At 43.3% G+C, this 15,039-nt stretch overlaps 1 protein-coding gene across 2 annotated transcripts in view; it reads right to left on the minus strand.

Annotated features, from left to right (window-relative positions):
- The window catches only part of KRAS (KRAS proto-oncogene, GTPase), a 208,257-nt gene that overhangs the window by 80,144 nt on the left and 113,074 nt on the right, over nucleotides 1-15,039 (minus strand). The gene's annotated exons all lie outside the window — the stretch shown is intronic.

Below are 15,039 nucleotides of genomic sequence, written 5' to 3' on the forward strand. Positions count from 1 at the left end.
CTTGTCTACATGTGCGGGGGAGGAGGAATTTAGCTTCCCCTCAATAAGTTGAAACAAATTTTGCATTTAGCTCTAAAAATGGTAGCATCTGGCAATTTTATTGGGAGACTTTACCACATTGCAAGAAGAAGCTCAACCAGTCGCCATGGATCCTTCTGGAAAGGAAGGGTTCGCTAGGTTTTAACTAGGGGTTAAGGGTGTACCCAGGAGACCCCATATGGACTTTGTTAATTTTGTTAGTCAACTTGTGAAGCTATAACAACATGAGGTACTGTCCACCTTCTCCTTTCCCCTCCAGGACAAAGCACATTACTTCTGAAATGCTTCTATGTCTGGAAAATGAAAAAACAGGCAAAAACACAGATACATTTTTGCTAAGGTATACGCTTAAAATCTGCCAAGGTAACTCTGCAACAACAAGATGCAGCTATAGTTATACACTGGGCACTCTCCCCATTTGGGAGTTTCCAATAGTGCCTTGATTTATCATGTCCTTGGGTCTGGCAACTGCACATCTGTGCCAGATATAGGGCAAGCTCCTCACTCTGCCTGTTAGTACTGTGATTATTAATCTTATTTTTGAGGCTCTTTTCACTTTAATGACAAAAATCTGTAGAACATAAGTGGTTTTCTTCTGTAGGGTGCTTCACTGGTGTTTAACTAATTGATTCTTCACAACATCCCCATAAGGTAAATAAGTAAATAGAATTATTCCCATTCAACAGAAAGGCATGAGGCAAAGGCTAAAAAGGAAAGCTTCAAGGCCACAGAATGCGTCAGTGTCAGAATAACTTCCAGACCAGCCCAATCCTCAGACCATTAGACCACACCTCTACAAACAAACTTATGTAATCAGCAAGAGACCTGAGACACCCCCACAAGGCTGTGAGTTCACTAGCTCTGTTTTAGTAAGCACCCTTGACAACAGTTTTTATTTTTTAACACAGTTTAATGGAAAAAGCAAATAGCTCATGGGAAGGAACACATTCGTATTTATCTTCTTTTATATTCCACTATCAACTCTACCTGATGCCAAACCAGACATCAAACAGGTGCTAGAGTCACATACTTTACTCACTAACAATGAATGCTGACTCATAGTTACAGTAAACACCCTATCTGTCTGCAGATCTTTTGGTAGAGATGCAAGAATGCAAATGTCACATTAAAGAAACACTGTCAGCCTTGTGAGTCTCTTAGGGAACAAAGTTTGATAGTAAAATGAGTACTGATTTAATTTCCATAGCAATTTTTAAAATTGCCCTGCTCCTACTTTGTATAAGAAAATCAATTAATCTTCCCTCTATCACCCACACAAACCAATGCCCAAAATAGATCTTTATGGAGTATAACCAATAATCCTCACTGGGCAAAACTCCCACCAGAGCCAATGAAAATTTAATCTGAGTAAAAACTGCATGGATCTGGGTCAGTCTCTAAAGCCAGAGCTTGTTACTCCTGTGGTGTATTAAAGGCAGATGGGTGTGACAGCCAGGAACATAGGTTCACATTCAGATGCTTATTCTGTTCATAATAGGCTTTTTCAGGGTGCAAACAGACCTAGAGTTTTCTTCTTTCTACATTACCACTGCATCTCGAAACACACACCCACCCTTTTATATAACTGGCAGCTGGACCCCAGTTGCAAAGGTTGTCCAGTATTTTAACCACCCAGTCTTTTTTCTTGCCCTGCATGCTTGGCTGGAATACTGGGTTGAGGTTTGCAGACATACTGATATGTCATATGAGAGAGTCGGTGCAACACATTCAAGTTTAGGAATAATATTTTGCATTTTGATAACTCTCCTTAGCCAAGGATCACAAAGCATTTTTTTTTCCTGAGGGGAATATTATCATCCCAATTTTAAAGATGGAGAAACAGATGTATAGGATTTAAATAGCATGGTTCATTTCACATACTAAATTAGTAGCAGAGATTCAAATTATCCCAGGCTCTCAGCTCCCACATGTTCATAGAATCATAGAACTATATAGCTGGAAGAGACCTCAGAAGGTCATCAAGTCCAGCCCCCTGCCAATTGGCAGGACCAATCCCAACTAAATCAACCCAGCCAGGGCTTTGTCAAGCCGAGACTTAAAAATCTCTAGGGATAGAGACTCCACTACTTCCCTAGGTAATCCATTCCAGTGCTTCACCACTCTCCTAGTGAAATAGTTTTTCCTAATATCCAACCTGGACCTCTCCCACCGCAACTTGAGACCATTGTTCCTCGTTCTACCATCCGTCACTACTGAGAACAGCCTTTCTCCAGCCTCTTTGGAACCTCCCTTTAGGAAGTTGAAGGCTGCTATCAAATCCCCCCTCACTCTTCGCTTCTGCAGACTAAACAGACCCAACTCCCTCCTCGTAGGTCATATGCTCCAGTCCCCTAATCATTTTGGTTGCCCTCCACTGGACCCTCTCCATCTTTTTTGTAGTGGGGGGCCCAGAACTGGACACAATACTCCAGATGTGGCCACACAAGAACCGAATAAAGGAGAATAATCACATCTCTAGATCTGCTGGCAATGCTCCTCCCAATGTAACCTAATATGCCATTAGCCTTCTTCGCTACAAGGGCACACTGTTGATTCATATCCAGGTTCTCATCCATTGCCTTCCTGATAACCCCCCGGCATTCTCAAGCTATACTTTTATAGCTGTCCCTGGTCATTTCTCCAAGTTTCCACTGTAGCCTCTAGACAACACTCCCTCCCATAAAAAATGTGCAATAGAATCTACTCCATTTTAATAGCTCATTGTTGCAATTAAACAGACACCTTCTTTCAGATATGATCATTTTTTAAAAGTTGAAAACGAATGATCTACTTGGTAAAAATACAAGAATAAAAGCAATATATAGTTTCACATTCCATCTTTGTCTTTTTTCTTTAAACTTTACACAGCAGTTTCCTTATTACAAGAGGAATCTTGTGAATTTAATACCTAATCAACACCTGCTTATGCAACACTTAGCTCACTGACACTTACCAAATGTGTTTCTGTTAAATTGAATATATATTAATACCCTTCCAGTTAAGCTAGACTCATTATTATAATTAATTATCAGGCTTTATCTATTCCCTAGGAGAAGTCAAATTAAGTGACTGTTCTGATTAAGGGGACATCTTCATGGTATTGCTGTAGTGCTATATATTTCACCAACTACAGCACCTGTCAAACTTTGAAGCAGTGACTTCAATAGGGCCCAGTGATGGTGAGACAATCACTCCATGTGCTTACAAACTGCAGTGCTGAAGCAAAAGATTGCACCTCCTGGCAGACCAGGAGATAACTTAATTATGTCTTGTGATGATGATTTCATAAAGTATTCCTTCTCAGCAAAATGATTTCCTTCCTTCTTTCTCTTTCTTATTTTTCAGTTCTTTGGTCCCACTTTCATCACACTATGCACCCCACTGGCTCCTCCATCTCTAGCTTTCACACAGCACTCACTGCCTCTGTTTCTGTTTTCATGTTGCCAAATGTCTCTGAAGGCTATCCAAACACCACATAGACTTCCTTTTCTACTGAATCCTGCTCTTCTCCTGTTCTAGTACTGATATCTTGCATATCATGCAACAATTCTCCTCCCATGGAGTCAATGTCATACATGTACACAATAAACATGGCTGTGTCTAGACTGGCAAGTTTTTCCGCAAAAGAAGCTGCTTTTGTGGAAAAACTTGCCAGCTGTCTACACTGGCCGCTTGAATTTCCGCAAGAACACCGACAATCTCATGTAAGAAATCAGCGCTTCTTGCGAAAATACTATGCTGCTCCTGTTCGGGCAAAAGTCCTTTTGTGCAAAGCTTTTGCGCAAAAGGGCCAGCGTAGACAGCTCAGATTTGTTTTGCGCAAAAAAGCCCCAATCGCGAAAATAGCGATCGGGGCTTTTTTGTGGAAAAGCGCGTCTAGATTGGCACGGACACTTTTCCGCAAAAAGTGCTTTTGCAGAAAAGCGTCCATGCCAATCTAGATGCTCTTTTCCGCAAATGCTTTTACAGGAAAACTTTTCTGTTAAAAGCATTTGCGGAAAATCATGCCAGTGTAGATGTAGCCACTGAGTAACTTGGCCAGGTGCTGGGAATTTCTGGACAAGAACTGAGGAGAAATCTGCCTCAAAAACATGGAGCAAATCTGTGCAGGATAGTCTATGGTTAGATGCTGAAGTAGCCTCTATAATAGGGGTGGCCAAACTTATTGACTCTCTGAGCTGCACATGATAATCTTCAGAAGTTTGAGAACCAGAATTGCCTGCTGGGGCTTCTACCCTGCAGCGTGGTGGTGGGACTTGGGGCTTCTTGCCCTTCAGGGAGGAGAGTCTTAGGGATTCACCCTTATAGAGGTTCCTGCTGGGTCTCAGAGCTTCTGCCCAGCAGCAAGGTGGTGGAGCTAGGGGCTTCAGCCCCACAGGAAGTGCCTGCCAGGACTTTAGCTCCGTAGGACACATCTACACGGGCTCAAGGCTTCAGTCCCATAGAGGAGCCTGCCAGGTCTTGAGGCTGAATCCCTGCTCCTGTCGAAGCCCTGAGGCCCAGCAGGTGCCTCCCGCAAGGCTGAAACCCCACCCCTCTGTCACCAGGAAGAAGCTCCAAGCACTTCCTGAATCTGGATGGGGAAAAACAGTGGGAACAGGTGGTTGGGGATCCACAAGGCATACCTTCACTCTTAAAAGACTGCGTGCTGCTTGGGAGACACAGTTTGGCCAACCCTCTTCTACAGCTTTGCGGGTCTCTTTTATGGTACAGGAGAAAAACTGACAGAATATTGGGTCCTTTGGCCCTAACAGCCAATTCATTTTCATTGTATCTGTCTGCAAGAGAAACCTTCACAAAGATAGACTTTAAAGACAAGTCTACACATCCACGCAGCTGCACCTATTCAGATGAAGCATTGTAGGGCTTTAATTAAGTTGCTCTACACAAGATGTTGGCAATAATTTTTGACAAAGGGGGGGGGGCACTTGAAATTTTGGTAAGTGGCCAAAGGCTGCACTTTGCTATGGAGGGGTACAGGGTCTGGGACAGAGATTGGGTGCAGAAAGGAGCTCAGGATAGGAGACTGGGGGGGCAGGAGAGGGTGGAGATGTGGGGGAGGGGGCAGGGGAGGCTGCCGCAGAGCAGCCTCTCTCCGTGGTGGACCCAGTCTCGCTGCAGACAGAGGCTGCTCTGTGGCAGCAGCTCCTGTCTGTGGAGGGTCCAAGTTCCACGTGGACAGAAGCTGCTCCCTTTATTTCTAATTCCAATAGTCATGGAGTAAACACCTCTAACCCAGAGTCAAATCTCTATTCCATTGGTAGCCATTAAAGCTGTGACTAATAAAACTTACAATGACATTCTCCCATCCCCCAAAATAAAATCCCAGGACATGATGCCACAGAGTGCAAGGGAGACTTTGAAGTACCTGTGAGAGAACTTAGAGAAACTTATCATATTCTGTACTCTGCTGCTGTCTCTGACTGAAACTAAACACATAAAAAAATCCGATAAAAATCTGGCATAATTACTAACGTAGACTGTGCCTTCCACAAAGCCACAAGATAATCTAAGAGATGAAAGAGTGCTCACAAAGCACCAGCGCCATTCTCCAAAACTACAAGAGACTCTGTGTAGTTTGGTCAAATAAAAAGCAATGTTTCTTTAATTCAAACTTTCGTTCAGAGAAATCCAATAAAATGTCCCATGGGATAATTACTGTATAAGAAGAACATTAATCCTGAACTCCTTTCATTGATATACAATAGACATAGGGCACAATCCTACACGTGGTCTGTGCAGAGTACCACTGACTTTAATGAGAGTTCTATGGGTTGTGTGCTTAGGCTATGGATAATTTCAAAGTAGTTGAACTCTGGGCGGCCTTTGGGTGTATAGGTGTGATATACAGGCAGTCCCCGACTTACGCGGATCCGACTTATGTCGGATCCACACTTACGAACAGGGCTTTTCTCGCCCCGGAGCTCACGGGCGGCGGGTCGCCACCCGTGTCCTCCAGGCCAAGAAAAGCTTCTCCCGGTCTCCCTGGTCTGCTGGGGGGGGGTCCAGTGGCTTTGCTGGACCCCCCCAGCAGACCAGGGGGACAGGAGCAAAGCCGCCCAGGCAGCGGGGTCCCTCCGCCTGTGCAGCTTTGCTCGGGTCTCCCTGGTCTGCTGGGGGCGAGGGGGCGCAGCTAGTGCACCCCCCCCCCCAGCAGACCAGGCTTTTGTTGCGGGACGCCTCGGGTAGAGCAGCTGGGGTGCTACCGGGTTGGTGCTGTGCGAACCTACCGGGCAGCGCCCCAGCTGTTCTGTCCCAGGCTCCAGATTCAGCAGCTGTTGAAACTGATCAGGCTGATTCCAGGAAGCTGGGGGCAGAGCAACTCTGCCTCCGGCTTCCTGTAGTCAGCCCCTGGTCAGTTTCAGTGGCAGCAGCTGAATCTGGAGCCAGTTCTGACTTACATACAAATTCAATTTAAGAACAAACCTATAGTCCCTATCTTGTACGTAACCCAGGGACTGCCTGTAGTTACTGAAAGAATTCCAGAATAAGGGATCAGTAGGTAGTGACAAGTGATGTGCTCTGGTCAGAACATTTGAAGCCATATTTCAAACACTCCCAGGTTTTGGGATGCTGAGATCAATTATTGTATCCATATTTTTGTAATACTGGCCAAAGCAATCTGCAAAATCCAGGTTTGGAATTCAAACATCTACAAATCCTGAGGTTGTGGTTTTTGGATCCTCTCCTGTTTTCAGATTAAATTTAACTATTCCTGTCATTTAGATATATGAGCAAATATCCAGTTTCAACTCATTACTGTAACATACACGAAGTAGATCAGACTTTAGTATTACATGTTATTTCATAACATAAAAATCTCATACTGGTATATCATAATGAGCTAGATTAATAGTCCCCAAACTTTTTTCTGCCAGGGATCCCTTTGGAATCTGACTAAATGTCCCAAATCCCTTTTCTTTATACAGAAGTTTCATGACATCGGGAGCAGAGCAAGAGGTGAACTCTAGCATAACTCTAGCATAACTTATGAAGGAGATGTCAGGAGTCTGGGTACCCACCTTTGGGAATCATTGCTAGATGCTAGCGAGCACAACTGTGCAAGAAAGCATCATAGCAGACATCTTCTGCTCTTGGGGGAATCTGCATCACTGCATGTGCACAAAATTCATGGACTCCACAGATTTCTTTGCTTCCATGCAGAAAAATTACTTCTGAGGGGGAAGCAAAAGAAAGCCTGAAAGACTGGTCATGCACACAAGAATCACCACTGCTTCTCTCCTTGTCAGGATCCTGCCCCAAATTATCCCTGCTCCATACAAGCCAGGAACCAAATTAACTGATGTAAAGCAGACTTTCTTACACTCTGGCTCTTTTGCAGTTAGATGCCTTTTAACTTACTTACATTGACTAATGATGTGTAAAGAAAAGTAAGTTGGTGCAACTTGAATGCTGAATATTTTGCTACAGAGTACTGGTATTTTTGCATTGGTAAAATGCTTCCAGTGCAGACATAACCTGTAAGCTCCTTGGGGCAGAAACCAGCCTTTTGTTCTGTGCCTAACACAACGATGGGGGCCTGTACCACAGCTAGGGTTCCAAGGCACTATGATAATAGAAATAATAATAATCTCATATAAACTCTTATATTAAAGGATCTCTTTTCTTCATCACCAGTACCTTGTTACTTTAACTTTGTAACACAGTTCATGGGAGGGGGAAGAGTGATTTGTATTATATTAAAAGCCATCACAACTATTACATGCATGATATTTATTGGTGCTTATGGTGGTCACTTGAAAGAAATGTCACTCTCTGTTGTTTTTCTTAAAGAAAAACCAGCATACAAAGACGCTATTTAATTACCTGTCTGCACCACTTCATCCACTTAAATGTTACAGCAGTTCTCAGTGCAACATTACAAGACTCATATATGATGAAACTGCAAAGAATAATAAAAATCAGAGTGCTAAAGCAGAATTGTCATTGTTATTCCCATTCAAGTAGTTGCTAATGGTACTGAATAAAACAACACGACTTGAGTTTATTCTGTCTAGAAGAATACTACACTGTCCTTGTTTTGGGATAATCATAGCTGTTACCTTTAATAAATAAGAAAATAGGTTTCTCAAGCTATGTCTACACTGCAGAGCTTTTCCGGAATACAAGAGGTATCCCGGAAAAGCTTTGCCGCGTCCAAGGAACGCATCTGCTTTTCCAAAAAAAAATTCAGAAAAGCAAACACATTTTTCTGCATCCCTGTAAATCTTGTTCTACGAGGAAGAAGGGATGTTCCAAAAGAGGGGTTTTTCCCCCCGACATTTGGCTCTGTGTAGATGGGCCAAATGTCAGAAAAGCCTCTTTCGGAAGAAAAGCGGAAAAAGATACACAAATTGCAGTTTGCAATTTGCATATCTTTTTCCAACTTTTCCCTACAGTGTAGACATAGCCCCACAATGCTCATGGAAAATACACTGATCCATCACAATATCTGTGCATACAGCATCTTTAAAACCTTGCTTTAAAGCTCATTAAATCAATGTCTGTTTTTCTATTGTTTGTAATGGGTTTGGATGTATAACAAGGCTGAGAAATTTGCATGCCTTTAATTTAGTGGTTTGCTTGTGACACGCCCCTCCCCATTCTGATCTATTTCTTTTTCATACTGGAAACTAATGTAGTGCTCTAGTAATACGGGTTAAGTGAATCTGTGTTCTGACAATACCACCCAATAGCCTATGAAAATAACTTATCAAGAGCTAACAGAGGATGTTTGGTGTTGTCTGAAGTCATGAAGACAGCGCTCAGAATAGATTTTTCAATTATCTAAGGCATGTCCTAATGAAAGACAGAGGGAAGCACATCACTGTCTATTACGCGCCCTCTCCTCCCCCCTTTTTCCCCCCGCCTCTACCCCCTTCCTTGTATTTCCATTAGCAACATAATCAAATTGTCTTGCCAAGTGAGTGATGTGGTAGTTTTATACAAAACAAGAGCAAAGACATTTTCAATAGCTATGCAGCTTGTGCTTGACAGTGGGGGGAGAAAAGAGAAAACACAGGAGAATTGAATGAATGTACAAATTAGAGTACATTTTAAAAATCTAGAAATATAAGCACTGGTGCTGGAACAATTTTATAGTGGGAATGCTGAGAGCCAGTGAACCAACTGTAAACCCTGGTTCCCTCACCTACAAATATAATGCCCAATTTTTCAGTCAGGGAAAATTCCCATTGAATTCAATAAGACACTCGCTGTGTCATATAGTCTGTCAGAAAGCATTGTTACTATAGCGATCTAGAGCATGCATGGCTCCATAGTTCCCTTAATTTCTGGGCTCATTTTTGTCAACCTGCACTCAGGTGAGTAGCTACATTAGAGCCAGGATGATTCACGTACACAAGGACTTGCAAGATTGGGCCCAATTCATTATTGCCTTGCACTGCACCTTGTATAGTCATATACAGTGGTGGTACAAAGTGACTGCACAATGCTGTGATCAGGAGCAATGAAAACTCCCTAAAAGTGTTGGGGGAGGTACGTCACCTAAACTGTGGCCTCACCCCCCATGCCACTCTTTCCCCCTCCAAGGCTCTGCCCATGCACTCTGAGAACCTGCCCACCCACTCCGAGACCCCTCTCCTTCAGGCCTCAACCCTGCTTTGTCCTTTTTGCGCTCTGCGCCTGTTGCTTGCCCATATGACTTGTAAAAAGTAAGAGGGCATTTAGCCCTCTTTTAACCTCGATGGGGACATACCTCGGGATCCTCCTATTCCATGCTCCTGGCTGTCATTCTAGTCTGGTAACATTTTACAGCTACTTTGCACTAGTATAAATAATAATAATCTTACCTAGCTCTTTGGCACTTTGCATCAACAGATGCCAAAGCACTTTACTGAGGAGACCAGTATCATGATCCCTTTCACAGATGCAGAAACTGAGGAACAGAGAGAAGTAACTGACCCCAGGGCAACCAGCAGCATAGGTCGCAATGGAGAGAGCAACCGTAAGGCAATTTTTTTGTCTCCCTTCTAACTGTCTCAAATAAACAAACCTCTTTTGTTATGAAATTTCTCCTTCTTAGGTTTGCAGTTTAAAATAATCTAGATTTGCAGGCAGCTCCAAACTTGGCTTTGCAGTTTTGAAATATCAATATGTCTGTCTCTATATCTATACATACACATACAAAGATTTTGTAAAGAGTACGATGCAGATTTAAAAAGATTATCACTGGATCATTTTACATGCAGCACTAATTATCTCCATTGTATCACACTTCAACAAGCTATACGTTTTAACTTTAAGCTACAGTGTTATAGCTGAAAATGTTGAAACAAACGGGTTAAATCCACATGGGCTGGCTGGGGTATGTTAGTGTTACTTTAATGAAATCAATGGATCTATGCTGATTTATACCAGATGAAGAGCTGATTTTACCCTTTAAAAAAAGCAGGATAGGGGTAACATTATAGACAGCACCGCTTTCATTTCAAAATGAGCATTTGCACTGAATGATAAAACACTCTCTACAAATACCAATAAACTATACATAGTAGAACTCTGTTTTATGCACTTGGAACTTATGATGAATCACTCATAGGCACAGACATTCCTCCCTCTCCCCACCCCGCTCCACCCCAGCCCCACTCCCACTCCATCTCTTTTCCCAAGCTCCTGCCCAGCTTCTTACTGCCCTGCTCTGCCCCCAACCTGCCTCTTCCCATCCTCTAGTTACCCCCACCCCGCTCCAAGTGAACTCCATCCTCACTCCTTTCCCACCCTCCTGGAGCCTGTTTCAAGCAGGTGAGAGGCACTGAGAGGAACAGGAAGGAGTTGATCAGCGGGGTGGCCGGCAGGTGAGAAATGCTGGGGAAAGGGAAGGGAGGGAGCTTGGTTGTGCTGGCTGTTGAGCACCCACTAATTTTTCTCAATGGGTGCTCCAACCCCAGAACACTCAGGGAGTCAGTAGCTAGGCAACGAGTTATAAAAAATACATTTCTGCTGCCAAAATCATCTTTCTGCTGATGAATCTGATGTCAGTCCTTCAGCCAAGATTCAAGTGGCTGTACAGGTTTGAAAGGACTGAGGGCTTGTCTTCACATACTATGCTGCTTTTGCTCTTTAGTGAAAATGCTCCTGAGCCAATGAGAGTGCTTCTCACATCGCTATAGTTAATTCTTCCTGAGAGGAGGTAACAGCATCTATATGGGGGTTAAGCCAGTATAGCTGCAGTATGTCACTCTGGGGTGTGGATTTTTTTCACACTCCTAAGCAATGCTATTATATTGATACAGATCTGTGGTATAACCTGGCCTGACACCTGGTCTACACTTAAAAATTAGCTTTACCTGGTTACTGAATGCATTTTTCACTGCACTGACTTCAACACTCACCTACTGATTGGCAGTCAAAAAGGATTTCTCAAAGCACAGAGCATTAGACAGAATGAAGAACAATGCCTCCAATCAATGCTTCCATTGACCTAGCTATGACACTCTTTGCCCCAAAGCAACACCCTGGCACCAGGGATGAAAATAAAACCTGAGACTTACTAGTACACAACCTAAAGTGTCCAAGGTCCTGAGCAAAACAGGGGGTGTGGCTCTGGACCCTCAGAAGGGGCAGGGCCTTGGCAGGGCTGGGGACCAGACTCCCCTAGCCAGTGCTTCATGGTCACCATGGCAGGGGCCATGGCAGCAACAGGTAGGAGCCCTGGGGCTCTGGCTATGATGTGAAGCCCTTGGGCTCTCATTGGGACTCAGCTCACTGCTTTTGATCCCCCACTCCCTCAGTCAGTGGTTCTGCCAGTAGGGTCCGGCAGTGCAGCTGTGGGATGCTGGAGCAACCTCTGTCCACAAGGAGCTTGGCACCCTATTCCCCCAACCCCCACAGACAGGGCTGCTGCCGCTCCGTGCTGCTCCCTGTGTATCAGAGACAATAGCATGGGGAGGCAGATGGGAGCTGGTCTGCGTAGGGACCCGGTTTTTAAACTGTATCAGAGGCAGCATTGCAAGGTGGCAGGGGGCTCCCTGGGAGTGGGGCCAGGAGCATACTGGCTGCCAGGGGTGAGCAGCAAGTAATCGTGAATCCACTAAGAATTTTAACCGTTACACAATTATCAAAATAAACAATTTCTAACATCTCTACTTAGCATCCCCATATTGACCATTGTCATATAATTATGATATGTTGTGTACAAAATATGCGTTATGAGGTATCATTCTAAAAGTCTTGATCTGTTGAACATTAATATGCTGTTGGATTGTATGTGCTCTCCTTGTATGTGAACTTAGGAAGTTTTGCTACGTGTGTCTTACTGAAATATGTTGTGAAGTTGAAAACACAACTTTCTTTCAGGCACAACAATGAACAATGATTGCAGTGTGGACGTAATTAAAGTTTTTTTCAGAAAAACATTCGTTTTTCTGAAAAAAAACAAAAAACTCTGTAGTGTAGACATACCCCAGAGGGAGCAGGTAGGCATGGAGGATGCTTGATACAGTGTGTGTGTGTTTGTGTGTGGAGGGGGGTTCAGAATGGAGTCTCATGTCTAGGGTTGCCAGATGATTTCAACAAAAATACCGGACACACTTGATATTGCATCACAATGTACATTACATCTTATTCAGAAAATTCTGGACATTTATATTTTCTCAATTTGTTTCCAGAACAGAAAGCTCAAATACTGGACTGTCCGGTTCAAAACCAGACACCTGGCAACCCTACTCATGTCAAGAAAAAAATATCTTTCCAGGAAGCTGGATGAAGCTATAAAAGAGGGGAAGTGACATCATCACTTGGCTTCAATCCTAACCCCCTAAAACACAACACCTGAAAAAACCTGAGGAACAAAGACTGAACTGAGAAGGGGGTCTCAGGAGGGACAGAAGAATTCTAGCCTGTGTAAACAAAAGCTGTAACCTGCTTGTACTAGCTAACAGGATGAGACACTGCTTGAGTCAAATCTTATCTAGTTTATAAAGTTTAGATTGCATTTTGTTTTATTTCTTAGGTAATTGGCGGTGATCTGTATGCTATTACTTATTGTGACCTTAAGTCTACCTTGCTCTAGTTAATAAATCTTTTTTTTTTTTTACCTAAAAGCATCTTTGCAGAACAAAGGGAAATCTGCTCAGGAGTGGGGATGGTGCACTGTTTTTTCCGTATTAAGGGAGGGGCTGATTGGGTACTAAATGTACACTGGTCAGGGTTTTGACCAAGCCAGATGATACAGCTGTGGTGTCCTAGGTTGTGGAGCTTGGGTGGAAGCTGGCTGAAGCCTCCCTATTATTAGTGCTGAGAGGAACCATTCATGTAACTCCAGCTGCCTGTGTACAGATTTGTGTGAGTGCAGGACCAGGAGAGGCAGCTTATCACAGCCAAACATTGTGAGAGGGGCCCCAGATTGGTATGCCAGTGTTGGTATTCTGTGTTGTACCCTGGGGAAGTCCGTCACACTAACTACCATCTTTCAGAGAACTGGACTAACTACATTGATTTGGGGGTGGGAAGCGGAGGGCGGGGGAAGTGCCTTTTGTTGATGTAGGAAGTATCTACACTATGGTGCATAATAGTGCTGCTTTAGTGTAGACACACCTGCGAGAACTGGCAGCAAAACACAGCAAACTCAGGCACACTGTATACATTTGTTACCACTAATTATGTACATGATTATTGAACAATTGATAAGTTATGTGCTACATACAATTATGTGCTATTGTAATTAGGAACTGTTCCATTTTAGGAACTTATTGATTTTATTAATTCCACAGTACCCAATTAACTTGTAAATCTGGGATTGTGGTATATATAAACTTTCTATTCAAATTAAATCTGATTCTCAGAGATTTATACCAGGATCCTTTAAAGTTGCATTGGGCCAAAACTTGTTGTTTGAGGTGTATTAAGTACAAGTTAGCAACACTGGTTTGAATTCTAATTACAATGTACCACAGTTCTTAACATGCTTTGTATAGCAACAGCTATTAAGTATCTTAAAGTCATTTATACATGCCTCTACAACATGTCTTTTAAAATAACAAATTTCTGGTGATTATTCATAGAAGTTCAACAATCTATAAGCGTTACTTCATTTATTATAGAATGTTATTATTGTAAAAGGGCAATACTGCATCTAAAGATGTCAAAGGGACTTTTGCTAGGGACATCAGTGAGAGCTGAGTCTGACCCATGCTAACAAAACGCAGTATCTGTGGAAATGTCTTGTATGCTGTATGAAGTGCAGGAGTTCTAATGGGCCACTCTTGGATTCAGAAAGCTTCTCCCCGCCCCGCCCCCCCATCCCGTTACTATAAGAATTTTTATTCTATTCCACTTCTTTAAGCACACTCAGTGAGAAGAGACTCAGGTTCAGAGGAGGAATTTCTCCAACTGAACATCAGTTTCCTGTAAAATGAAGATTTGGGGCCAGATTCTCTACTCTCTTACAACTTGGGAAATCAGTTATATCTGTGCAAAGGAAGCATATCCCTGCTATTTTGCATGTGTGTCACTACACAAGGGGCAAGGCAATGGAGAATCAGTCTTGAATGCTTGATCATGGATGTCAAAGACAATTGATTGCAAGGGTTCATGCCTGTCAGGGGCGGGATGCTGGGACTAGAGCCCACAAAGCCTCATGGGTGCAAATCACCTTCAATTCTCACAGAAGCCAGTGGGAGTTGAAAGAGCAACTCCCAGGGTTGGGCCCCATACCTTGAATTAAAATGGCTGTAGTATAATTTCACACCTTTGATTTCTCTGGCACTGTGTAACAATCAGAGCCCCCTACCTCTTCTAATTCCTGTGAGAAAGATACATGCTCCAGAGAGAAAAGTGAACAGAGGTGCAGGAGCAATGTTTATAGTATGGGTGCTGAGAGTTCTTGAACCCAACAGGCAACCAGGTATATAATGGACACCATTTCAAACCAGGGGGTGCTGCAGCACACACACCCCAACCCGGAGTTCCAGCACTTGTGAAGGTAAAGAATTAGTAGCACTGAGACGGGAGAAGAGTAATTGGTCAAGATGTTTCCCC

Source organism: Pelodiscus sinensis, chromosome 1 (genome assembly GCF_049634645.1).
Source record: "Pelodiscus sinensis isolate JC-2024 chromosome 1, ASM4963464v1, whole genome shotgun sequence".
In the NCBI taxonomy this organism is placed as follows: Eukaryota; Metazoa; Chordata; order Testudines; family Trionychidae; genus Pelodiscus; species Pelodiscus sinensis.